Below are 26351 nucleotides of genomic sequence, written 5' to 3'. Positions count from 1 at the left end.
ATTTCAGCAGGCAGCCGGCAACACCGGGCCACTGGGCCACCGGTCCCCGGGTAAGAATGATGGCCTTTCCCCAGAGAAACAAAAGTCACCAGGCCAGGTTCCTGATGTCAGTTTGGAGGAGGCAATTGGCACTGTCAAACCAGCCACAGTTGCCTGTGGGGGCACCTTGCATCTGGGAGGTATCCTGATCCGTTCGGAATTTCAGTAGCCAGCCGGCGACTCCAGGCCACCGTGCCCGGGACAAGAATGATGGCCTTTTCCCAGAGAAACAAAAGTTACCAGGCCAGGTTCCTGATGTCAGTTTGCAGGAGGCACTTGGCACTGTCAAACCAGCCACAGTTGCCTGTGGGGGCACCTTGCATCCTGGAGGTATCCTGATCCGTGCGGAATTTCAGCAGGCAGCCGGCCACTCCAGGCCACCGGGCACTGGACACGAACCATGGCCTTTCCCCAGAGAAACAAAAGTCACCAGGCCAGGTTCCTGATGTCAGTTTGCAGGAGGCACTTGGCACTGTCAAACCAGCCACAGTTGCCTGTGGGGGCACATTGCATCTGGGAGGTATCCTGATCCGTTCGGAATTTCAGCAGGCAGCCGGCCACTCCGGTTTACCGGGCCCATGAGAAGAATGATGGCCTTTCCCCAGAGAAACAAAAGTCACCAGGCCAGGTTCCTGATGTCAGTTTGCAGGAGGCACTTGGCACTGTCAAACCAGCCACAGTTGCCTGTGGGGGCACCTTGCATCTGGGAGGTATCCTCAAGCGTGCGGAATTTCAGCAGGCAGCCGGCCACTCCGGGCCAGCGGGCACTGGACACGATCGAGGGCCTTTCCCCAGAGCAACAAAAGTCACCAGGACAGGTTCCGATGTCAGTTTGCAGGAGGCACTTGGCACTGTCAAACCAGCCACAGTTGCCTGTGGTGGTACTATCGGTCTGGGAGGTATCCTGATCCGTTCGGAATTTCAGCAGGCGGCCGGCCACTCCGGGCCACAGGCCCTGGGCACGTACAATGTCCTTTGCAAAGGAAAACACAAGTCACCAGGCCAGGTTCCTGATGTGAGTTTGCAGGAAGCACTTGGCACTGTCAAATCAGCAACAGGTGTCTGTGGCGGCACCTTGCATCTTGGCGGCATCCTGATCCGTTCGGAATTTCAGCAGGCAGCCGGCCACTCCGGGCCACCGGGCCCTGGACATGAACGATGGCCTTTACCCAGAGAAACAAAAGTCACCAGGCCAGGTTCCGATGTCAGTTTGCAGGAGGCACTTGGCACTGTCAAACCAGCCACAGTTGCCTGTGGTGGTACTATCGGTCTGGGAGGTATCCTGATCCGTTCGGAATTTCAGCAGGCGGCCTGTCTCTACGGGCCACCAGGCCCTGGACACATACAATGGCCTTTCCAAAGAGAAACAAAAATCACCAGGCCAGGTTCCTGATGTCAGTTTGCAGGAGGCACTTGGCACTGTCAAACCAGCCACAGTTGCCTGTGGGGGCTCCTTTCATCTGGGAGCTATCCTGATCTGTGCGGAATTTCAGCAGGCAGCCGGCCACTCCGGGCCACCGGGCCTTGGACATGGATCGTGGCCTTTCCCCAGAGAAACCAAAGTGACCAACCCAACTTTCCGATGTCTGTTTGCAGGAGGCACTTGGCACTGTCAAACCTGCCACACTTGCCTCTGGTGGTGCCTTGCTTCTGGGAGGTATCTTGAGATATTCGGAATTTTAAGAAGCACCCTGCCGCTACGGTCCATCGGAACCTGCCCAGGAACTATGGCCGTTCCCCAGAGAAACAAAACTCGCCAGGCCAGGTCCCTGATGTGCATTTTCAAAAGGAACTTCGCACTGTCCAACCAGCCACAGTTACCGGTGGTGGCACCTTGCTTCAGGCTGGTATATTGGGATGTTCGGAATTTCAGCAGGCACCAGTCCTCTCCTGGCCACCGGACCCTGGACACCAACGATGGACGTTTCTGTGAGAAACAAAAGTCACCAGGCCAGGTTCCTGATGTCAGTTTGGAGGAGGCACTTGGCACTGTCAAACCAGCTACAGGTGCCTCTGGGGGCATATTTCATATGGGAAGAATCCTGATCCGTGCGGAATTTCAGCAGGCAGCCGGCCACTCCAGGCCAACGGGCACTGGACAGGAACCATGGCCTTTTCCCAGAGAAACAAAAGTCACCAGGCCAGGTTCCTGATGTCAGTTTGCAGGAGGCACTTGGCACTGTCAAACCAGCCACAGTTGCCTGTGGGGGCACCTTGCATCTGGGAGGTATCCTGATCCATTCGGAATTTCTGCAGGGAGCCGGCCACTCCGGGTCACCGTGCCCGGGACAAGAATGATGGTCTTTTCCCAGAGAAACAAAAGTCACCAGGCCAGGTTCCTGATGTCAGTTTGCAGGAGGCACTTGGCACTGTCAAACCAGCCACAGTTGCCTCTGGGGGCATTTTTCATATGGGAAGTATCCTGATCCGTGCGGAATTTCAGCAGGCAGCCGGCCACTCCAGGCCACCGGGCACTGGACACGAACCATGGCCTTTCCCCAGAGAAACAAAAGTCACCAGGCCAGGTTCCTGATGTCAGTTTGCAGGAGGCACTTGGCACTGTCAAACCAACCACAGTTGCCTGTGGTGGTACTATCGGTCTGGGAGGTATCCTGATCCGTTTGGAATTTCAGCAGGCGGCCGGCCACTCCGGGCCACAGGCCCTGGGCACGTACAATGTCCTTTCCGAAGGAAAACACAAGTCACCAGGCCAGGTTCCTGATGTCAGTCTGCAGGAGGCACTTGGCACTGTCAAATCAGCCACAGGTGTCTGTGGGGGCACCTTGCATCTTGGCGGCATCCTGATCCGTGAGGAATTTCAGCAGGCAGCCGGCCACTCCGGGCCACTGGGCCCTGGACACAAACCATGGCCATTCCCCAGAGAAACAAAAGTCACCAGGCCAGGTTCCTGATGTCAGTTTGCAGGAGGCACTTGGCACTGTCAAACCAGCCACATTTGCCTCTGGAGGTGCCTTGCTTCTGGGAGGTATCTTGAGATATTCGGAATTTTAAGATGTACCCTGCAGCTACGGTCCATCGCAACCTGCCCAGGAACTATGGCCGTTCCCCAGAGAAACAAAACTCGCCAGGCCAGGTCCCTGATGTACATTTTCAAAAGGAACTTCGCACTGTCCAACCAGCCACAGTTACCGGTGGTGGCACCTTGCTTCAGGCTGGTATATTGGGATGTTCGGAATTTCAGCAGGCACCAGTCCTCTCCTGGCCACTGGACCCTGGACACCAACGATGGCCTTTTCTGTGAGAAACAAAACTCACCAGGCCAAGTTCCTGAGGTCAGTTTGCAAGAGGCACTTGGCACTGTCCAACCACCCACAGGTGCCTGTGGTGGCGCCTTGATTCTGGGAGGCATCCTGAGATGTTTGGAATTTTAAGAGACACCCTGCCACGCCGGGTCACCTCAACCTGGACATGAACCATGAACTTTTTCTGACAGAAGCAAAACTCAGCAGGCCAGGTTCCTGATGTCAATTTGCAGGAGGCATTTGGCACTGTCCAATCCGCCACAATTGCCTATTGTGCCGCCTTGCTTCTAGGATGTATATTGAGACGTTCGGAATTTCTGCAGGCAGCCGGCCACTCCGGCCTACAGGACGTGGGAAAAGAACAATGGCTTTTCCTCTGAGAAACAGAACTCACAAGGCCAGGGTCCTGATGTCAGTTTGCAGGAGGCACTTGGCACTGTCCAACCAGCCACAGTTGCCTGTGGGGGCACCTTGCATATGGGAGGTATCCTCAACCGTGCGGAATTTCAGCAGGCAGCTTGCCGCCCGGGGCCACGGGAACCAGGACACGCGCCATGGCTTTCCTAAGAGTCACAAAACTCATCAGGCCAGGTTCCTGATGTCAGTTTGCAGGAGGCACTTGGCAATGTCAAACCAGCCACAGTTGCCTCTGCTGGCAGCTTGCGTCTTGGAGGCACCCTGGGACATTCGGAATATCAGAATAAGCCGGCCGTTGCGTGCCAGCGGTCCCCGGACACGAACGATGGCCTTTCCCCAGAGAAGCAAAACTCACCAGGCCAAGTTCCTGACGTCACTTTGCAAGAGGCACTTGGCACTGTCCAACCAGCCACACTTGCCTCTGGTGGTGCCTTGCTTCTTGCAGGTGTCCTGAGATGTTCAGAATTTTAAGGAGCACCCTGCAGCTACGGTCCACCGGAACCCGTCCAGGAACGATGGCCATTCCCCAGAGAAACAAAACTCACCAGACAAAGTCCTGTTGTCTGTTTGCAGGAGGCACTTTTCACTGTAAAAATCAGCCACAGTTGCATTTTCTGGCAGCTTGCCGCTGGGAGGCATCCTGCGATGTTCGGAATTTTGGTAGTCAGTCAGCCACTCTGGGCCACGGTCACCTGCAAATGAACACTGGGCCTTTTGCCTGGGAAACGAATCTGACCAGGCCAGATGCCTGATGTCAGTTTGCAGGAGGCACTTGGCACTGTCAAACCAGCCAGAGTTGCCTCTGGGGGCACCTTGCATCTGGGAGGTATCCTGATCCATTCGGAATTTCAGCAGGCAGCCGGCAACACCGGGCCACTGGGCCACCGGTCCCCGGGTAAGAATGATGGCCTTTCCCCAGAGAAACAAAAGTCACCAGGCCAGGTTCCTGATGTCAGTTTGGAGGAGGCAATTGGCACTGTCAAACCAGCCACAGTTGCCTGTGGGGGCACCTTGCATCTGGGAGGTATCCTGATCCGTTCGGAATTTCAGTAGGCAGCCGGCGACTCCAGGCCACCGTGCCCCGGACAAGAATGATGGCCTTTTCCCAGAGAAACAAAAGTTACCAGGCCAGGTTCCTGATGTCAGTTTGCAGGAGGCACTTGGCACTGTCAAACCAGCCACAGTTGCCTGTGGGGGCACCTTGCATCCTGGAGGTATCCTGATCCGTGCGGAATTTCAGCAGGCAGCCGGCCACTCCAGGCCACCGGGCACTGGACACGAACCATGGCCTTTCCCCAGAGAAACAAAAGTCACCAGGCCAGGTTCCTGATGTCAGTTTGCAGGAGGCACTTGGCACTGTCAAACCAGCCACAGTTGCCTGTGGGGGCACATTGCATCTGGGAGGTATCCTGATCCGTGCGGAATTTCAGCAGGCAGCCGGCCACTCCGGTTTACCGGGCCCATGAGAAGAATGATGGCCTTTCCCCAGAGAAACAAAAGTCACCAGGCCAGGTTCCTGATGTCAGTTTGCAGGAGGCACTTGGCACTGTCAAACCAGCCACAGTTGCCTGTGGGGGCACATTGCATCTGGGAGGTATCCTCAAGCGTGCGGAATTTCAGCAGGCAGCCGGGCACTCCGGGCCACCGGGCACTGGACACGATCGAGGGCCTTTCCCCAGAGCAACAAAAGTCACCAGGACAGGTTCCGATGTCAGTTTGCAGGAGGCACTTGGCACTGTCAAACCAGCCACAGTTTCCTGTGGTGGTACTATCGGTCTGGGAGGTATCCTGATCCGTTCGGAATTTCAGCAGGCGGCCGGCCACTCCGGGCCACAGGCCCTGGGCACGTACAATGTCCTTTGCAAAGGAAAACACAAGTCACCAGGCCAGGTTCCTGATGTCAGTTTGCAGGAAGCACTTGGCACTGTCAAATCAGCCACAGGTGTCTGTGGGGGCACCTTGCATCTTGGCGGCATCCTGATCCCTTCGGAATTTCAGCAGGCAGCCGGCCACTCCGGGCCACCGGGCCCTGGACATGAACGATGGCCTTTACCCAGAGAAACAAAAGTCACCAGGCCAGGTTCCGATGTCAGTTTGCAGGAGGCACTTGGCACTGTCAAACCAGCCACAGTTGCCTGTGGTGGTACTATCGGTCTGGGAGGTATCCTGATCCGTTCGGAATTTCAGCAGGCGGCCTGTCTCTACGGGCCACCAGGCCCTGGACACATACAATGGCCTTTCCAAAGAGAAACAAAAATCACCAGGCCAGGTTCCTGATGTCACTTTGCAGGAGGCACTTGGCACTGTCAAACCAGCCACAGTTGCCTGTGGGGGCTCCTTTCATCTGGGAGCTATCCTGATCTGTGCGGAATTTCAGCAGGCAGCCGGCCACTACGGGCCGGAAGGCCCTAGAGAGGAACGATGGCCTTTCCCCAGAGAAACAAAAGTCACCAGGCCAGGTTCCTGATGTCAGTTTGCAGGAGGCACTTGGCACTGTCAAACCAGCCACAGGTGCCTCTGGGGGTACCATCCGTCTCGCAGGCATCCTGATCCGTGCAGAATTTCAGCAGGCAGCCGGCCACTCCGGGCCACCGGGCCTTGGACATGGATCGTGGCCTTTCCCCAGAGAAACCAGAGTGACCAACCCAACTTTCCGATGTCTGTTTGCAGGAGGCACTTGGCACTGTCAAACCTGCCACACTTGCCTCTGGTGGTGCCTTGCTTCTGGGAGGTATCTTGAGATATTCGGAATTTTAAGAAGCACCCTGCCGCTACGGTCCATCGGAACCTGCCCAGGAACTATGGCCGTTCCCCAGAGAAACAAAACTCGCCAGGCCAGGTCCCTGATGTGCATTTTCAAAAGGAACTTCGCACTGTCCAACCAGCCACAGTTACCGGTGGTGGCACCTTGCTTCAGGCTGGTATATTGGGATGTTCGGAATTTCAGCAGGCACCAGTCCTCTCCTGGCCACCGGACCCTGGACACCAACGATGGACGTTTCTGTGAGAAACAAAAGTCACCAGGCCAGGTTCCTGATGTCAGTTTGGAGGAGGCACTTGGCACTGTCAAACCAGCCACAGTTGCCTGTGGGGGCACCTTGCATCTGGGAGGTATCCTGATCCATTCGGAATTTCTGCAGGCAGCCGGCCACTCCGGGTCACCGTGCCCGGGACAAGAATGATGGTCTTTTCCCAGAGAAACAAAAGTCACCAGGCCAGGTTCCTGATGTCAGTTTGCAGGAGGCACTTGGCACTGTCAAACCAACCACAGTTGCCTGTGGTGGTACTATCGGTCTGGGAGGTATCCTGATCCGTTTGGAATTTCAGCAGGCGGCCGGCCACTCCGGGCCACAGGCCCTGGGCACGTACAATGTCCTTTCCGAAGGAAAACACAAGTCACCAGGCCAGGTTCCTGATGTCAGTTTGCAGGAGGCACTTGGCACTGTCAAATCAGCCACAGGTGTCTGTGGGGGCACCTTGCATCTTGGCGGCATCCTGATCCGTGCGGAATTTCAGCAGGCAGCCGGCCACTCCGGGCCACTGGGCCCTGGACACAAACCATGGCCATTCCCCAGAGAAACAAAAGTCACCAGGCCAGGTTCCTGATGTCAGTTTGCAGGAGGCACTTGGCACTGTCAAACCAGCCACATTTGCCTCTGGAGGTGCCTTGCTTCTGGGAGGTATCTTGAGATATTCGGAATTTTAAGATGTACCCTGCAGCTACGGTCCATCGCAACCTGCCCAGGAACTATGGCCGTTCCCCAGAGAAACAAAACTCGCCAGGCCAGGTCCCTGATGTACATTTTCAAAAGGAACTTCGCACTGTCCAACCAGCCACAGTTACCGGTGGTGGCACCTTGCTTCAGGCTGGTATATTGGGATGTTCGGAATTTCAGCAGGCACCAGTCCTCTCCTGGCCACTGGACCCTGGACACCAACGATGGCCTTTTCTGTGAGAAACAAAACTCACCAGGCCAAGTTCCTGAGGTCAGTTTGCAAGAGGCACTTGGCACTGTCCAACCACCCACAGGTGCCTGTGGTGGCGCCTTGATTCTGGGAGGCATCCTGAGATGTTTGGAATTTTAAGAGACACCCTGCCACGCCGGGTCACCTCAACCTGGACATGAACCATGAACTTTTTCTGACAGAAGCAAAACTCAGCAGGCCAGGTTCCTGATGTCAATTTGCAGGAGGCATTTGGCACTGTCCAATCCGCCACAATTGCCTATTGTGCCGCCTTGCTTCTAGGATGTATATTGAGACGTTCGGAATTTCTGCAGGCAGCCGGCCACTCCGGCCTACAGGACGTGGGAAAAGAACAATGGCTTTTCCTCTGAGAAACAGAACTCACAAGGCCAGGGTCCTGATGTCAGTTTGCAGGAGGCACTTGGCACTGTCCAACCAGCCACAGTTGCCTGTGGGGGCACCTTGCATCTGGGAGGTATCCTCAACCGTGCGGAATTTCAGCAGGCAGCTTGCCGCCCGGGGCCACGGGAACCAGGACACGCGCCATGGCTTTCCTAAGAGTCACAAAACTCATCAGGCCAGGTTCCTGATGTCAGTTTGCAGGAGGCACTTGGCAATGTCAAACCAGCCACAGTTGCCTCTGCTGGCAGCTTGCGTCTTGGAGGCACCCTGGGACATTCGGAATATCAGAATAAGCCGGCCGTTGCGTGCCAGCGGTCCCCGGACACGAACGATGGCCTTTCCCCAGAGAAGCAAAACTCACCAGGCCAAGTTCCTGACGTCACTTTGCAGGAGGCACTTGGCACTGTCCAACCAGCCACACTTGCCTCTGGTGGTGCCTTGCTTCTTGCAGGTGTCCTGAGATGTTCAGAATTTTAAGGAGCACCCTGCAGCTACGATCCACCGGAACCCGTCCAGGAACGATGGCCATTCCCCAGAGAAACAAAACTCACCAGACAAAGTCCTGTTGTCTGTTTGCAGGAGGCACTTTTCACTGTAAAAATCAGCCACAGTTGCATTTTCTGGCAGCTTGCCGCTGGGAGGCATCCTGCGATGTTTGGAATTTTGGTAGTCAGTCAGCCACTCTGGGCCACTGTCACCTGCAAATGAACACTGGGCCTTTTGCCTGGGAAACGAATCTGACCAGGCCAGATGCCTGATGTCAGTTTGCAGGAGGCACTTGGCACTGTCAAACCAGCCACAGTTGCCTGTGGGGGCACCTTGCATCCTGGAGGTATCCTGATCCATTCGGAATTTCAGCAGGCAGCCGGCCACTCCAGGCCACCGGGCACTGGACACGAACCATGGCCTTTCCCCAGAGAAACAAAAGTCACCAGGCCAGGTTCCTGATGTCAGTTTGCAGGAGGCACTTGGCACTGTCAAACCAGCCACAGTTGCCTGTGGGGGCACATTGCATCTGGGAGGTATCCTGATCCGTTCGGAATTTCAGCAGGCAGCCGGCCACTCCGGTTTACCGGGCCCATGAGAAGAATGATGGCCTTTCCCCAGAGAAACAAAAGTCACCAGGCCAGGTTCCTGATGTCAGTTTGCAGGAGGCACTTGGCACTGTCAAACCAGCCACAGTTGCCTGTGGGGGCACATTGCATCTGGGAGGTATCCTCATCCGTGCGGAATTTCAGCAGGCAGCCGGCCACTCCGGGCCAGCGGGCACAGGACACGATCGAGAGCCTTTCCCCAGAGCAACAAAAGTCACCAGGACAGGTTCCGATGTCAGTTTGCAGGAGGCACTTGGCACTGTCAAACCAGCCACAGTTTCCTGTGGTGGTACTATCGGTCTGGGAGGTATCCTGATCCGTTTGGAATTTCAGCAGGCGGCCGGCCACTCCGGGCCACAGGCCCTGGGCACGTACAATGTCCTTTGCAAAGGAAAACACAAGTCACCAGGCCAGGTTCCTGATGTCAGTTTGCAGGAAGCACTTGGCACTGTCAAATCAGCCACAGGTGTCTGTGGGGGCACCTTGCATCTTGGCGGCATCCTGATCCGTTCGGAATTTCAGCAGGCAGACGGCCACTCCGGGCCACCGGGCCCTGGACATGAACGATGGCCTTTACCCAGAGAAACAAAAGTCACCAGGCCAGGTTCCGATGTCAGTTTGCAGGAGGCACTTGGCACTGTCAAACCAGCCACAGTTGCCTGTGGTGGTACTATCGGTCTGGGAGGTATCCTGATCCGTTCGGAATTTCAGCAGGCGGCCTGTCTCTACGGGCCACCAGGCCCTGGACACATACAATGGCCTTTCCAAAGAGAAACAAAAATCACCAGGCCAGGTTCCTGATGTCACTTTGCAGGAGGCACTTGGCACTGTCAAACCAGCCACAGTTGCCTGTGGGGGCTCCTTTCATCTGGGAGCTATCCTGATCTGTGCGGAATTTCAGCAGGCAGCCGGCCACTACGGGCCGGAAGGCCCTAGAGAGGAACGATGGCCTTTCCCCAGAGAAACAAAAGTCACCAGGCCAGGTTCCTGATGTCAGTTTGCAGGAGGCACTTGGCACTGTCAAACCAGCCACAGGTGCCTATGGGGGTACCATCCGTCTCGCAGGCATCCTGATCCGTGCAGAATTTCAGCAGGCAGCCGGCCACTCCGGGCCACCGGGCCTTGGACATGGATCGTGGCCTTTCCCCAGAGAAACCAAAGTGACCAGCCCAGCTTTCCGATGTCAGTTTGCAGGAGGCACTTGGCACTGTCAAACCAGCCACACTTGCCTCTGGTGGTGCCTTGCTTCTGGGAGGTATCTTGAGATATTCGGAATTTTAAGAAGCACCCTGCCGCTACGGTCCATCGGAACCTGCCCAGGAACTATGGCCGTTCCCCAGAGAAACAAAACTCGCCAGGCCAGGTCCCTGATGTACATTTTCAAAAGGAACTTTGCACTGTCCAACCAGCCACAGTTACCGGTGGTGGCACCTTGCTTCAGGCTGGTATATTGGGATGTTCGGAATTTCAGCAGGCACCAGTCCTCTCCTGGCCACCGGACCCTGGACACCAACGATGGACGTTTCTGTGAGAAACAAAAGTCACCAGGCCAGGTTCCTGATGTCAGTTTGGAGGAGGCACTTGGCACTGTCAAACCAGCTACAGGTGCCTCTGGGGGCATTTTTCATATGGGAAGAATCCTGATCCGTGTGGAATTTCAGCCGGCAGCCGGCCACTCCAGGCCAGCGGGCACTGGACAGGAACCATGGCCTTTTCCCAGAGAAACAAAAGTCACCAGGCCAGGTTCCTGATGTCAGTTTGCAGGAGGCACTTGGCACTGTCAAACCAGCCACAGTTGCCTCTGCTGGCACCTTGCATCTGGGAGGTATCCTGATCCATTCGGAATTTCTGCAGGCAGCCGGCCACTCCGGGTCACCGTGCCCGGGACAAGAATGATGGTCTTTTCCCAGAGAAACAAAAGTCACCAGGCCAGGTTCCTGATGTCAGTTTGCAGGAGGCACTTGGCACTGTCAAACCAGCCACAGTTGCCTGTGGTGGTACTATCGGTCTGGGAGGTATCCTGATCCGTTTGGAATTTCAGCAGGCGGCCGGCCACTCCGGGCCACAGGCCCTGGGCACGTACAATGTCCTTTCCGAAGGAAAACACAAGTCACCAGGCCAGGTTCCTGATGTCAGTTTGCAGGAGGCACTTGGCACTGTCAAATCAGCCACAGGTGTCTGTGGGGGCACCTTGCATCTTGGCGGCATCCTGATCCGTTCGGAATTTCAGCAGGCAGCCGGCCACTCCGGGCCACTGGGCCCTGGACACAAACCATGGCCATTCCCCAGAGAAACAAAAGTCACCAGGCCAGGTTCCTGATGTCAGTTTGCAGGAGGCACTTGGCACTGTCAAACCAGCCACATTTGCCTCTGGAGGTGCCTTGCTTCTGGGAGGTATCTTGAGATATTCGGAATTTTAAGATGTACCCTGCAGCTACGGTCCATCGGAACCTGCCCAGGAACTATGGCCGTTCCCCAGCGAAACAAAACTCGCCAGGCCAGGTCCCTGATGTACATTTTCAAAAGGAACTTCGCACTGTCCAACCAGCCACAGTTACCGGTGGTGGCACCTTGCTTCAGGCTGGTATATTGGGATGTTCGGAATTTCAGCAGGCACCAGTCCTCTCCTGGCCACTGGACCCTGGACACCAACGATGGCCTTTTCTGTGAGAAACAAAACTCACCAGGCCGAGTTCCTGAGGTCAGTTTGCAAGAGGCACTTGGCACTGTCCAACCACCCACAGGTGCCTGTGGTGGCACCTTGATTCTGGGAGGCATCCAGAGATGTTTGGAATTTTAAGAGACACCCTGCCACGCCGGGTCACCTCAACCTGGACATGAACCATGAACTTTTTCTGACAGAAGCAAAACTCAGCAGGCCAGGTTCCTGATGTCAATTTGCAGGAGGCATTTGGCACTGTCCAATCCGCCACAATTGCCTATTGTGCCGCCTTGCTTCTAGGATGTATATTGAGACGTTCGGAATTTCTGCAGGCAGCCGGCCACTCCGGCCTACAGGACGTGGGAAAAGAACAATGGCTTTTCCTCTGAGAAACAGAACTCACAAGGCCAGGGTCCTGATGTCAGTTTGCAGGAGGCACTTGGCACTGTCCAACCAGCCACAGTTGCCTGTGGGGGCACCTTGTATCTGGGAGGTATCCTCAACCGTGCGGAATTTCAGCAGGCAGCTTGCCGCCCGGGGCCACGGGAACCAGGACACGCGCCATGGCTTTCCTAAGAGTCACAAAACTCATCAGGCCAGGTTCCTGATGTCAGTTTGCAGGAGGCACTTGGCAATGTCAAACCAGCCACAGTTGCCTCTGCTGGCAGCTTGCGTCTTGGAGGCACCCTGGGACATTCGGAATATCAGAATAAGCCGGCCGTTGCGTGCCAGCGGTCCCCGGACACGAACGATGGCCTTTCCCCAGAGAAGCAAAACTCACCAGGCCAAGTTCCTGACGTCACTTTGCAAGAGGCACTTGGCACTGTCCAACCAGCCACACTTGCCTCTGGTGGTGCCTTGCTTCTTGCAGGTGTCCTGAGATGTTCAGAATTTTAAGGAGCACCCTGCAGCTACGGTCCACCGGAACCCGTCCAGGAACGATGGCCATTCCCCAGAGAAACAAAACTCACCAGACAAAGTCCTGTTGTCTGTTTGCAGGAGGCACTTTTCACTGTAAAAATCAGCCACAGTTGCATTTTCTGGCAGCTTGCCGCTGGGAGGCATCCTGCGATGTTCGGAATTTTGGTAGTCAGTCAGCCACTCTGGGCCACGGTCACCTGCAAATGAACACTGGGCCTTTTGCCTGGGAAACGAATCTGACCAGGCCAGATGCCTGATGTCAGTTTGCAGGAGGCACTTGGCACTGTCAAACCAGCCAGAGTTGCCTCTGGGGGCACCTTGCATCTGGGAGGTATCCTGATCCATTCGGAATTTCAGCAGGCAGCCGGCAACACCGGGCCACTGGGCCACCGGTCCCCGGGTAAGAATGATGGCCTTTCCCCAGAGAAACAAAAGTCACCAGGCCAGGTTCCTGATGTCAGTTTGGAGGAGGCAATTGGCACTGTCAAACCAGCCACAGTTGCCTGTGGGGGCACCTTGCATCTGGGAGGTATCCTGATCCGTTCGGAATTTCAGTAGGCAGCCGGCGACTCCAGGCCACCGTGCCCCGGACAAGAATGATGGCCTTTTCCCAGAGAAACAAAAGTTACCAGGCCAGGTTCCTGATGTCAGTTTGCAGGAGGCACTTGGCACTGTCAAACCAGCCACAGTTGCCTGTGGGGGCACCTTGCATCCTGGAGGTATCCTGATCCGTGCGGAATTTCAGCAGGCAGCCGGCCACTCCAGGCCACCGGGCACTGGACACGAACCATGGCCTTTCCCCAGAGAAACAAAAGTCACCAGGCCAGGTTCCTGATGTCAGTTTGCAGGAGGCACTTGGCACTGTCAAACCAGCCACAGTTGCCTGTGGGGGCACATTGCATCTGGGAGGTATCCTGATCCGTGCGGAATTTCAGCAGGCAGCCGGCCACTCCGGTTTACCGGGCCCATGAGAAGAATGATGGCCTTTCCCCAGAGAAACAAAAGTCACCAGGCCAGGTTCCTGATGTCAGTTTGCAGGAGGCACTTGGCACTGTCAAACCAGCCACAGTTGCCTGTGGGGGCACATTGCATCTGGGAGGTATCCTCAAGCGTGCGGAATTTCAGCAGGCAGCCGGGCACTCCGGGCCACCGGGCACTGGACACGATCGAGGGCCTTTCCCCAGAGCAACAAAAGTCACCAGGACAGGTTCCGATGTCAGTTTGCAGGAGGCACTTGGCACTGTCAAACCAGCCACAGTTTCCTGTGGTGGTACTATCGGTCTGGGAGGTATCCTGATCCGTTCGGAATTTCAGCAGGCGGCCGGCCACTCCGGGCCACAGGCCCTGGGCACGTACAATGTCCTTTGCAAAGGAAAACACAAGTCACCAGGCCAGGTTCCTGATGTCAGTTTGCAGGAAGCACTTGGCACTGTCAAATCAGCCACAGGTGTCTGTGGGGGCACCTTGCATCTTGGCGGCATCCTGATCCCTTCGGAATTTCAGCAGGCAGCCGGCCACTCCGGGCCACCGGGCCCTGGACATGAACGATGGCCTTTACCCAGAGAAACAAAAGTCACCAGGCCAGGTTCCGATGTCAGTTTGCAGGAGGCACTTGGCACTGTCAAACCAGCCACAGTTGCCTGTGGTGGTACTATCGGTCTGGGAGGTATCCTGATCCGTTCGGAATTTCAGCAGGCGGCCTGTCTCTACGGGCCACCAGGCCCTGGACACATACAATGGCCTTTCCAAAGAGAAACAAAAATCACCAGGCCAGGTTCCTGATGTCACTTTGCAGGAGGCACTTGGCACTGTCAAACCAGCCACAGTTGCCTGTGGGGGCTCCTTTCATCTGGGAGCTATCCTGATCTGTGCGGAATTTCAGCAGGCAGCCGGCCACTACGGGCCGGAAGGCCCTAGAGAGGAACGATGGCCTTTCCCCAGAGAAACAAAAGTCACCAGGCCAGGTTCCTGATGTCAGTTTGCAGGAGGCACTTGGCACTGTCAAACCAGCCACAGGTGCCTCTGGGGGTACCATCCGTCTCGCAGGCATCCTGATCCGTGCAGAATTTCAGCAGGCAGCCGGCCACTCCGGGCCACCGGGCCTTGGACATGGATCGTGGCCTTTCCCCAGAGAAACCAGAGTGACCAACCCAACTTTCCGATGTCTGTTTGCAGGAGGCACTTGGCACTGTCAAACCTGCCACACTTGCCTCTGGTGGTGCCTTGCTTCTGGGAGGTATCTTGAGATATTCGGAATTTTAAGAAGCACCCTGCCGCTACGGTCCATCGGAACCTGCCCAGGAACTATGGCCGTTCCCCAGAGAAACAAAACTCGCCAGGCCAGGTCCCTGATGTGCATTTTCAAAAGGAACTTCGCACTGTCCAACCAGCCACAGTTACCGGTGGTGGCACCTTGCTTCAGGCTGGTATATTGGGATGTTCGGAATTTCAGCAGGCACCAGTCCTCTCCTGGCCACCGGACCCTGGACACCAACGATGGACGTTTCTGTGAGAAACAAAAGTCACCAGGCCAGGTTCCTGATGTCAGTTTGGAGGAGGCACTTGGCACTGTCAAACCAGCCACAGTTGCCTGTGGGGGCACCTTGCATCTGGGAGGTATCCTGATCCATTCGGAATTTCTGCAGGCAGCCGGCCACTCCGGGTCACCGTGCCCGGGACAAGAATGATGGTCTTTTCCCAGAGAAACAAAAGTCACCAGGCCAGGTTCCTGATGTCAGTTTGCAGGAGGCACTTGGCACTGTCAAACCAACCACAGTTGCCTGTGGTGGTACTATCGGTCTGGGAGGTATCCTGATCCGTTTGGAATTTCAGCAGGCGGCCGGCCACTCCGGGCCACAGGCCCTGGGCACGTACAATGTCCTTTCCGAAGGAAAACACAAGTCACCAGGCCAGGTTCCTGATGTCAGTTTGCAGGAGGCACTTGGCACTGTCAAATCAGCCACAGGTGTCTGTGGGGGCACCTTGCATCTTGGCGGCATCCTGATCCGTGCGGAATTTCAGCAGGCAGCCGGCCACTCCGGGCCACTGGGCCCTGGACACAAACCATGGCCATTCCCCAGAGAAACAAAAGTCACCAGGCCAGGTTCCTGATGTCAGTTTGCAGGAGGCACTTGGCACTGTCAAACCAGCCACATTTGCCTCTGGAGGTGCCTTGCTTCTGGGAGGTATCTTGAGATATTCGGAATTTTAAGATGTACCCTGCAGCTACGGTCCATCGCAACCTGCCCAGGAACTATGGCCGTTCCCCAGAGAAACAAAACTCGCCAGGCCAGGTCCCTGATGTACATTTTCAAAAGGAACTTCGCACTGTCCAACCAGCCACAGTTACCGGTGGTGGCAACTTGCTTCAGGCTGGTATATTGGGATGTTCGGAATTTCAGCAGGCACCAGTCCTCTCCTGGCCACTGGACCCTGGACACCAACGATGGCCTTTTCTGTGAGAAACAAAACTCACCAGGCCAAGTTCCTGAGGTCAGTTTGCAAGAGGCACTTGGCACTGTCCAACCACCCACAGGTGCCTGTGGTGGCGCCTTGATTCTGGGAGGCATCCTGAGATGTTTGGAATTTTAAGAGACACCCTGCCACGCCGGGTCACCTCAACCTGGACATGAACCATGAACTTTTTCTGACAGAAGCAAAACTCAGCAGGCCAGGTTCCTGATGTCAATTTGCAGGAGGCATTTGGCACTGTCCAATCCGCCACAATTGCCTATTGTGCCGCCTTGCTTCTAGGATGTATATTGAGACGTTCGGAATTTCTGCAGGCAGCCGGCCACTCCGGCCTACAGGACGTGGGAAAAGAACAATGGCTTTTCCTCTGAGAAACAGAACTCACAAGGCCAGGGTCCTGATGTCAGTTTGCAGGAGGCACTTGGCACTGTCCAACCAGCCACAGTTGCCTGTGGGGGCACCTTGCATCTGGGAGGTATCCTCAACCGTGCGGAATTTCAGCAGGCAGCTTGCCGCCCGGGGCCACGGGAACCAGGACACGCGCCATGGCTTTCCTAAGAGTCACAAAACTCATCAGGCCAGGTTCCTGATGTCAGTTTGCAGGAGGCACTTGGCAATGTCAAACCAGCCACAGTTGCCTCTGCTGGCAGCTTGCGTCTTGGAGGCACCCTGGGACATTCGGAATATCAGAATAAGCCGGCCGTTGCGTGCCAGCGGTCCCCGGACACGAACGATGGCCTTTCCCCAGAGAAGCAAAACTCACCAGGCCAAGTTCCTGACGTCACTTTGCAGGAGGCACTTGGCACTGTCCAACCAGCCACACTTGCCTCTGGTGGTGCCTTGCTTCTTGCAGGTGTCCTGAGATGTTCAGAATTTTAAGGAGCACCCTGCAGCTACGATCCACCGGAACCCGTCCAGGAACGATGGCCATTCCCCAGAGAAACAAAACTCACCAGACAAAGTCCTGTTGTCTGTTTGCAGGAGGCACTTTTCACTGTAAAAATCAGCCACAGTTGCATTTTCTGGCAGCTTGCCGCTGGGAGGCATCCTGCGATGTTTGGAATTTTGGTAGTCAGTCAGCCACTCTGGGCCACTGTCACCTGCAAATGAACACTGGGCCTTTTGCCTGGGAAACGAATCTGACCAGGCCAGATGCCTGATGTCAGTTTGCAGGAGGCACTTGGCACTGTCAAACCAGCCACAGTTGCCTGTGGGGGCACCTTGCATCCTGGAGGTATCCTGATCCATTCGGAATTTCAGCAGGCAGCCGGCCACTCCAGGCCACCGGGCACTGGACACGAACCATGGCCTTTCCCCAGAGAAACAAAAGTCACCAGGCCAGGTTCCTGATGTCAGTTTGCAGGAGGCACTTGGCACTGTCAAACCAGCCACAGTTGCCTGTGGGGGCACATTGCATCTGGGAGGTATCCTGATCCGTTCGGAATTTCAGCAGGCAGCCGGCCACTCCGGTTTACCGGGCCCATGAGAAGAATGATGGCCTTTCCCCAGAGAAACAAAAGTCACCAGGCCAGGTTCCTGATGTCAGTTTGCAGGAGGCACTTGGCACTGTCAAACCAGCCACAGTTGCCTGTGGGGGCACATTGCATCTGGGAGGTATCCTCATCCGTGCGGAATTTCAGCAGGCAGCCGGCCACTCCGGGCCAGCGGGCACAGGACACGATCGAGAGCCTTTCCCCAGAGCAACAAAAGTCACCAGGACAGGTTCCGATGTCAGTTTGCAGGAGGCACTTGGCACTGTCAAACCAGCCACAGTTTCCTGTGGTGGTACTATCGGTCTGGGAGGTATCCTGATCCGTTCGGAATTTCAGCAGGCGGCCGGCCACTCCGGGCCACAGGCCCTGGGCACGTACAATGTCCTTTGCAAAGGAAAACACAAGTCACCAGGCCAGGTTCCTGATGTCAGTTTGCAGGAAGCACTTGGCACTGTCAAATCAGCCACAGGTGTCTGTGGGGGCACCTTGCATCTTGGCGGCATCCTGATCCGTTCGGAATTTCAGCAGGCAGACGGCCACTCCGGGCCACCGGGCCCTGGACATGAACGATGGCCTTTACCCAGAGAAACAAAAGTCACCAGGCCAGGTTCCGATGTCAGTTTGCAGGAGGCACTTGGCACTGTCAAACCAGCCACAGTTGCCTGTGGTGGTACTATCGGTCTGGGAGGTATCCTGATCCGTTCGGAATTTCAGCAGGCGGCCTGTCTCTACGGGCCACCAGGCCCTGGACACATACAATGGCCTTTCCAAAGAGAAACAAAAATCACCAGGCCAGGTTCCTGATGTCACTTTGCAGGAGGCACTTGGCACTGTCAAACCAGCCACAGTTGCCTGTGGGGGCTCCTTTCATCTGGGAGCTATCCTGATCTGTGCGGAATTTCAGCAGGCAGCCGGCCACTACGGGCCGGAAGGCCCTAGAGAGGAACGATGGCCTTTCCCCAGAGAAACAAAAGTCACCAGGCCAGGTTCCTGATGTCAGTTTGCAGGAGGCACTTGGCACTGTCAAACCAGCCACAGGTGCCTATGGGGGTACCATCCGTCTCGCAGGCATCCTGATCCGTGCAGAATTTCAGCAGGCAGCCGGCCACTCCGGGCCACCGGGCCTTGGACATGGATCGTGGCCTTTCCCCAGAGAAACCAAAGTGACCAGCCCAGCTTTCCGATGTCAGTTTGCAGGAGGCACTTGGCACTGTCAAACCAGCCACACTTGCCTCTGGTGGTGCCTTGCTTCTGGGAGGTATCTTGAGATATTCGGAATTTTAAGAAGCACCCTGCCGCTACGGTCCATCGGAACCTGCCCAGGAACTATGGCCGTTCCCCAGAGAAACAAAACTCGCCAGGCCAGGTCCCTGATGTACATTTTCAAAAGGAACTTTGCACTGTCCAACCAGCCACAGTTACCGGTGGTGGCACCTTGCTTCAGGCTGGTATATTGGGATGTTCGGAATTTCAGCAGGCACCAGTCCTCTCCTGGCCACCGGACCCTGGACACCAACGATGGACGTTTCTGTGAGAAACAAAAGTCACCAGGCCAGGTTCCTGATGTCAGTTTGGAGGAGGCACTTGGCACTGTCAAACCAGCTACAGGTGCCTCTGGGGGCATTTTTCATATGGGAAGAATCCTGATCCGTGTGGAATTTCAGCCGGCAGCCGGCCACTCCAGGCCAGCGGGCACTGGACAGGAACCATGGCCTTTTCCCAGAGAAACAAAAGTCACCAGGCCAGGTTCCTGATGTCAGTTTGCAGGAGGCACTTGGCACTGTCAAACCAGCCACAGTTGCCTCTGCTGGCACCTTGCATCTGGGAGGTATCCTGATCCATTCGGAATTTCTGCAGGCAGCCGGCCACTCCGGGTCACCGTGCCCGGGACAAGAATGATGGTCTTTTCCCAGAGAAACAAAAGTCACCAGGCCAGGTTCCTGATGTCAGTTTGCAGGAGGCACTTGGCACTGTCAAACCAGCCACAGTTGCCTGTGGTGGTACTATCGGTCTGGGAGGTATCCTGATCCGTTTGGAATTTCAGCAGGCGGCCGGCCACTCCGGGCCACAGGCCCTGGGCACGTACAATGTCCTTTCCGAAGGAAAACACAAGTCACCAGGCCAGGTTCCTGATGTCAGTTTGCAGGAGGCACTTGGCACTGTCAAATCAGCCACAGGTGTCTGTGGGGGCACCTTGCATCTTGGCGGCATCCTGATCCGTGAGGAATTTCAGCAGGCAGCCGGCCACTCCGGGCCACTGGGCCCTGGACACAAACCATGGCCATTCCCCAGAGAAACAAAAGTCACCAGGCCAGGTTCCTGATGTCAGTTTGCAGGAGGCACTTGGCACTGTCAAACCAGCCACATTTGCCTCTGGAGGTGCCTTGCTTCTGGGAGGTATCTTGAGATATTCGGAATTTTAAGATGTACCCTGCAGCTACGGTCCATCGGAACCTGCCCAGGAACTATGGCCGTTCCCCAGCGAAACAAAACTCGCCAGGCCAGGTCCCTGATGTACATTTTCAAAAGGAACTTCGCACTGTCCAACCAGCCACAGTTACCGGTGGTGGCACCTTGCTTCAGGCTGGTATATTGGGATGTTCGGAATTTCAGCAGGCACCAGTCCTCTCCTGGCCACTGGACCCTGGACACCAACGATGGCCTTTTCTGTGAGAAACAAAACTCACCAGGCCGAGTTCCTGAGGTCAGTTTGCAAGAGGCACTTGGCACTGTCCAACCACCCACAGGTGCCTGTGGTGGCACCTTGATTCTGGGAGGCATCCAGAGATGTTTGGAATTTTAAGAGACACCCTGCCACGCCGGGTCACCTCAACCTGGACATGAACCATGAACTTTTTCTGACAGAAGCAAAACTCAGCAGGCCAGGTTCCTGATGTCAATTTGCAGGAGGCATTTGGCACTGTCCAATCCGCCACAATTGCCTATTGTGCCGCCTTGCTTCTAGGATGTATATTGAGACGTTCGGAATTTCTGCAGGCAGCCGGCCACTCCGGCCTACAGGACGTGGGAAAAGAACAATGGCTTTTCCTCTGAGAAACAGAACTCACAAGGCCAGGGTCCTGATGTCAGTTTGCAGGAGGCACTTGGCACTGTCCAACCAGCCACAGTTGCCTGTGGGGGCACCTTGTATCTGGGAGGTATCCTCAACCGTGCGGAATTTCAGCAGGCAGCTTGCCGCCCGGGGCCACGGGAACCAGGACACGCGCCATGGCTTTCCTAAGAGTCACAAAACTCATCAGGCCAGGTTCCTGATGTCAGTTTGCAGGAGGCACTTGGCAATGTCAAACCAGCCACAGTTGCCTCTGCTGGCAGCTTGCGTCTTGGAGGCACCCTGGGACATTCGGAATATCAGAATAAGCCGGCCGTTGCGTGCCAGCGGTCCCCGGACACGAACGATGGCCTTTCCCCAGAGAAGCAAAACTCACCAGGCCAAGTTCCTGACGTCACTTTGCAAGAGGCACTTGGCACTGTCCAACCAGCCACACTTGCCTCTGGTGGTGCCTTGCTTCTTGCAGGTGTCCTGAGATGTTCAGAATTTTAAGGAGCACCCTGCAGCTACGGTCCACCGGAACCCGTCCAGGAACGATGGCCATTCCCCAGAGAAACAAAACTCACCAGACAAAGTCCTGTTGTCTGTTTGCAGGAGGCACTTTTCACTGTAAAAATCAGCCACAGTTGCATTTTCTGGCAGCTTGCCGCTGGGAGGCATCCTGCGATGTTCGGAATTTTGGTAGTCAGTCAGCCACTCTGGGCCACTGTCACCTGCAAATGAGCACTGGGCCTTTTGCCTGGGAAACGAATCTGACCAGGCCAGATGCCTGATGTCAGTTTGCAGGAGGCACTTGGCACTGTCAAACCAGCCACAGTTGCCTGTGGGGGCACCTTGCATCTGGGAGGCATCCTGATCCATGCGGAATTTCAGCAGGCAGCCGGCCACTCCGGGCCACCGGGCCCTGGACATGAACCATGGCCTTTCCCCAGAGAAACAAAAGTCACCAGGCCAGGTTCCTGATGTCAGTTTGCAGGAGGCACTTGGCACTGTCAAACCAGCCACAGTTGCCTGTGGTGGTACTTTCGTTCTGGGAGGAATCCTGATCCGTTCGGAATATCAGCAGGCGGCCGGCCACTACGGGCCACAGGCCATGGATACGTACAATGGCCGTTCCAAAGAGAAACAAAAATCACCAGGCCAGGTTCCTGATGTCAGTTTGCAGGAGGCACTTGGCACTGTCAAACCAGCCACAGTTGCCGGTGGGGGCTCCATTCCTCTGGGAGCTATCCTGATCTGTGCGGAATATCAGCAGGCAGCCGGCCACTCCGGGCCTACAGGTCCAGGATATGAACGATGGCCTTTCCCCAGAGAAACAAAAGTCACCAGGCCAGGTTCCTGATGTCAGTTTGCAGGAGGCACTTGGCACTGTCAAACCAGCCACAGTTGCCTGTGGGGGCACCTTGCATCTGGGAGGTATCCTCAACCGTGCGGAATTTCAGAAGGCAGCCGGGACTCAGGGCGAGCGGGCCCCGGACAAGTATGATGGCCTTTCCCTAGAGAAACAAAAGTCACCAGGACAGGTTCCGATATCAGTTTGCAGGAGGCACTTGGCACTGTCAAACCAGCCACAGTTGCCTGTGGTGGTACTATCGGTCTGGGAGGTATCCTGATCCGTTCAGAATTTCAGCAGGCGGCCGGCCACTCCAGGCCAGCGGGCCCTGAACACGTACAATGGCCTTTCCAAAGAGAAACAAAAGTCACCAGGCCAGGTTCCTGATGTCAGTTTGCAGGAGGCACTTGGCACTGTCAAACGAGACACATTTGCCTGTGGGGGCACCTTGCATCTGGGAGGTATCCTGATCCGTTCGGAATTTCTGCAGGCAGCCGGCCACTCGAGCCACCAGGCCCTGGAGAGGAACGATGGCCTTTCCCCAGAGAAACAAAAGTCACCAGGCCAGGTTCCTGATGTCAGTTTGCAGGAGGACCTTGGCACTGTCAAACCAGCCACAGTTGCCTGTGGGAGCACCTTGCATCTGGGAGGTATCCTGATCCGTTCGGAATTTCAGCAGGCAGCCGGCCAATCCGGGCCTGCAGGCCTCGTACAAGAATGATGGCCTTTCCCCAGAGAAACAAAAGTCACCAGACCAGGTTCCTGATGTCTGTTTGCAGGAGGCACTTGGTACTGTCAAACCAGCCACAGTTGCCTGTGGGGGCACATTGCATCTGGGAGGTATCCTCAACCGTGCGGAATTTCAGCAGGCAGGCGGGACTCCGGGCCAGCGGGCACTGGACACGATCGAGGGCCTTTCCCCAGAGCAACAAAAGTCAGCAGGACAGGTTCCGATGTCAGTTTGCAGGAGGCACTTGGCACTGTCAAACCAGCCACAGTTGCCTGTGGTGGTACTTTCGGTCTGGGAGGCATCCTGATCCGTGCGGAATTTCTGCAGGCAGCCGGCCACTCCAGGCCATTTGGCACTGGATATGAACCATAGCCTTTCCCCAGAGAAACAAAAGTCACCAGGCCAGGTTCCTGATGTCAGTTTGCAGGAGGCACTTGGCACTGTCAAACCAGACACAGTTGCCTGTGGTGGTACTTTCGGTCCGGGGGGTATCCTGATCCGTGCGGAATTTCAGCAGGCAGCCGGCCACTCCGGGCCTACAGGCCCTGGACACCTACAATGGCCTTTCCCCAGAGAAACAAAAGTCACCAGGCCAGGTTCCTGATGTCAGTTTGCAGGAGGCACTTGGCACTGTCAAACCAGCCAGAGTTGCCTGTGGGGGCACCTCGCATCCTGGAGGTATCCTGATCCGGGCGGAATTTCAGCAGGCCGCCGGCCACTCCAGGCCACCGGGCACTGGACACGAACCATGGCCTTTCCCCAGAGAAACAAAAGTCACCAGTCTAGGTTCCTGATGTCAGTTTGCCGGAGGCTCTTGGCACTGTCAAACCAGCCACAGTTGCCTGTGGTGGTACTTTCGGTCGGGGAGGCATCCTGGTCCATGAGGAATTTCCGCAGGCAGCCGGCCACTCCGGGCCACCAGGCCCTAGACATGTACGATGACCTTTTCCCAGAGAAACCAAAGTTACCAGGACAGGTTCCTGATGTCAGTTTGCAGTAGGCACTTGGCACTGTCAAACCAGCCACAGTTGCCTCGGGCGGCACCTTTCATTTAGACGGTATCCTGATCCGCGCGGAATTTCAGCAGGCAGCCGGCCACTCCGGGCCTACGGGTCCAGGATATGAACGATGGCCTTTCCCCAGAGAAACAAAAGTCACCAGGCCAGGTTCCTGATGTCAGTTTGCAGGAGGCACTTGGCACTGTCAAACCAGCCACAGTTGCCTGTGGGGGCACCTTGCATCCTGGAGGTATCCTGATCCGTGCGGAATTTCAGCAGGCGGCCTGCCACTCCAGGCCACCGGGCCCTGGACACAAACCATGGCCTTTCCCCAGAGAAACAAAAGTCACCAGGGCAGCTTCCTGATGTTAGTTTGCAGGAGGTACTTGGCACTGTCAAACCAGCCAGAGTTGCCTCTGGGGGCACCTTGCATCTGGGAGGTATCCTGATCCATTCGGAATTTCAGCAGGCAGCCGGCAACACCGGGCCACTGGGCCACCTGTCCCCGGGTAAGAATGATGGCCTTTCCCCAGAGAAACAAAAGTCACCAGGCCAGGTTCCTGATGTCAGTTTGGAGGAGGCAATTGGCACTGTCAAACCAGCCACAGTTGCCTGTGGGGGCACCTTGCATCTGGGAGGTATCCTGATCCATTCGGAATTTCAGTAGGCAGCCGGCGACTCCAGGCCACCGTGCCCCGGACAAGAATGATGGCCTTTTCCCAGAGAAACAAAAGTTACCAGGCCAGGTTCCTGATGTCAGTTTGCAGGAGGCACTTGGCACTGTCAAACCAGCCACAGTTGCCTGTGGGGGCACCTTGCATCCTGGAGGTATCCTGATCCGTGCGGAATTTCAGCAGGCAGCCGGCCACTCCAGGCCACTGGGCACTGGACACGAACCATGGCCTTTCCCCAGAGAAACAAAAGTCACCAGGCCAGGTTCCTGATGTCAGTTTGCAGGAGGCACTTGGCACTGTCAAACCAGCCACAGTTGCCTGTGGGGGCACCTTGCATCTGGGAGGTATCCTGATCCGTTCGGAATTTCAGCAGGCAGCCGGCCACTCCGGTTTACCGGGCCCATGAGAAGAATGATGGCCTTTCCCCAGAGAAACAAAAGTCACCAGGCCAGGTTCCTGATGTCAGTTTGCAGGAGGCACTTGGCACTGTCAAACCAGCCACAGTTGCCTGTGGGGGCACCTTGCATCTGGGAGGTATCCTCAAGCGTGCGGAATTTCAGCAGGCAGCCGGGCACTCCGGGCCACCGGGCACTGGACACGATCGAGGGCCTTTCCCCAGAGCAACAAAAGTCACCAGGACAGGTTCCGATGTCAGTTTGCAGGAGGCACTTGGCACTGTCAAACCAGCCACAGTTGCCTGTGGTGGTACTATCGGTCTGGGAGGTATCCTGATCCGTTCGGAATTTCAGCAGGCGGCCGGCCACTCCGGGGCACAAGCCCTGGGCATGTGCAATGTCCTTTGCAAAGGAAAACACAAGTCACCAGGCCAGGTTCCTGATGTCAGTTTGCAGGAAGCACTTGGCACTGTCAAATCAGCCACAGGTGTCTGTGGGGGCACCTTGCATCTTGGCGGCATCCTGATCCGTTCGGAATTTCAGCAGGCAGCCGGCCACTCCGGGCCACCGGGCCCTGGACATGAACGATGGCCTTTACCCAGAGAAACAAAAGTCACCAGGCCAGGTTCCTGATGTCAGTTTGCAGGAGGCACTTGGCACTGTCAAACCAGCCACAGGTGCCTCTGGGGGTACCATCCGTCTCGCAGGCATCCTGATCCGTGCAGAATTTCAACAGGCAGCCGGCCACTCCGGGCCACCGGGCCTTGGACATGGATCGTGGCCTTTCCCCAGAGAAACCAAAGTGACCAACCCAACTTTCCGATGTCTGTTTGCAGGAGGCACTTGGCACTGTCAAACCTGCCACACTTGCCTCTGGTGGTGCCTTGCTTCTGGGAGGTATCTTGAGATATTCGGAATTTTAAGAAGCACCCTGCCGCTACGGTCCATCGGAACCTGCCCAGGAACTATGGCCGTTCCCCAGAGAAACAAAACTCGCCAGGCCAGGTCCCTGATGTGCATTTTCAAAAGGAACTTCGCACTGTCCAACCAGCCACAGTTACCGGTGGTGGCACCTTGCTTCAGGCTGGTATATTGGGATGTTCGGAATTTCAGCAGGCACCAGTCCTCTCCTGGCCACCGGACCCTGGACACCAACGATGGACGTTTCTGTGAGAAACAAAAGTCACCAGGCCAGGTTCCTGATGTCAGTTTGGAGGAGGCACTTGGCACTGTCAAACCAGCTACAGGTGCCTCTGGGGGCATTTTTCATATGGGAAGAATCCTGATCCGTGCGGAATTTCAGCCGGCAGCCGGCCACTCCAGGCCAGCGGGCACTGGACAGGAACCATGGCCTTTTCCCAGAGAAACAAAAGTCACCAGGCCAGGTTCCTGATGTCAGTTTGCAGGAGGCACTTGGCACTGT

Source organism: Passer domesticus, chromosome 5 (genome assembly GCF_036417665.1).
Source record: "Passer domesticus isolate bPasDom1 chromosome 5, bPasDom1.hap1, whole genome shotgun sequence".
Classification (NCBI taxonomy): domain Eukaryota; kingdom Metazoa; phylum Chordata; class Aves; order Passeriformes; family Passeridae; genus Passer; species Passer domesticus.
The sequence above is the reverse complement of the archived record's forward strand: the minus strand, read 5'-3'. Positions refer to the sequence as shown.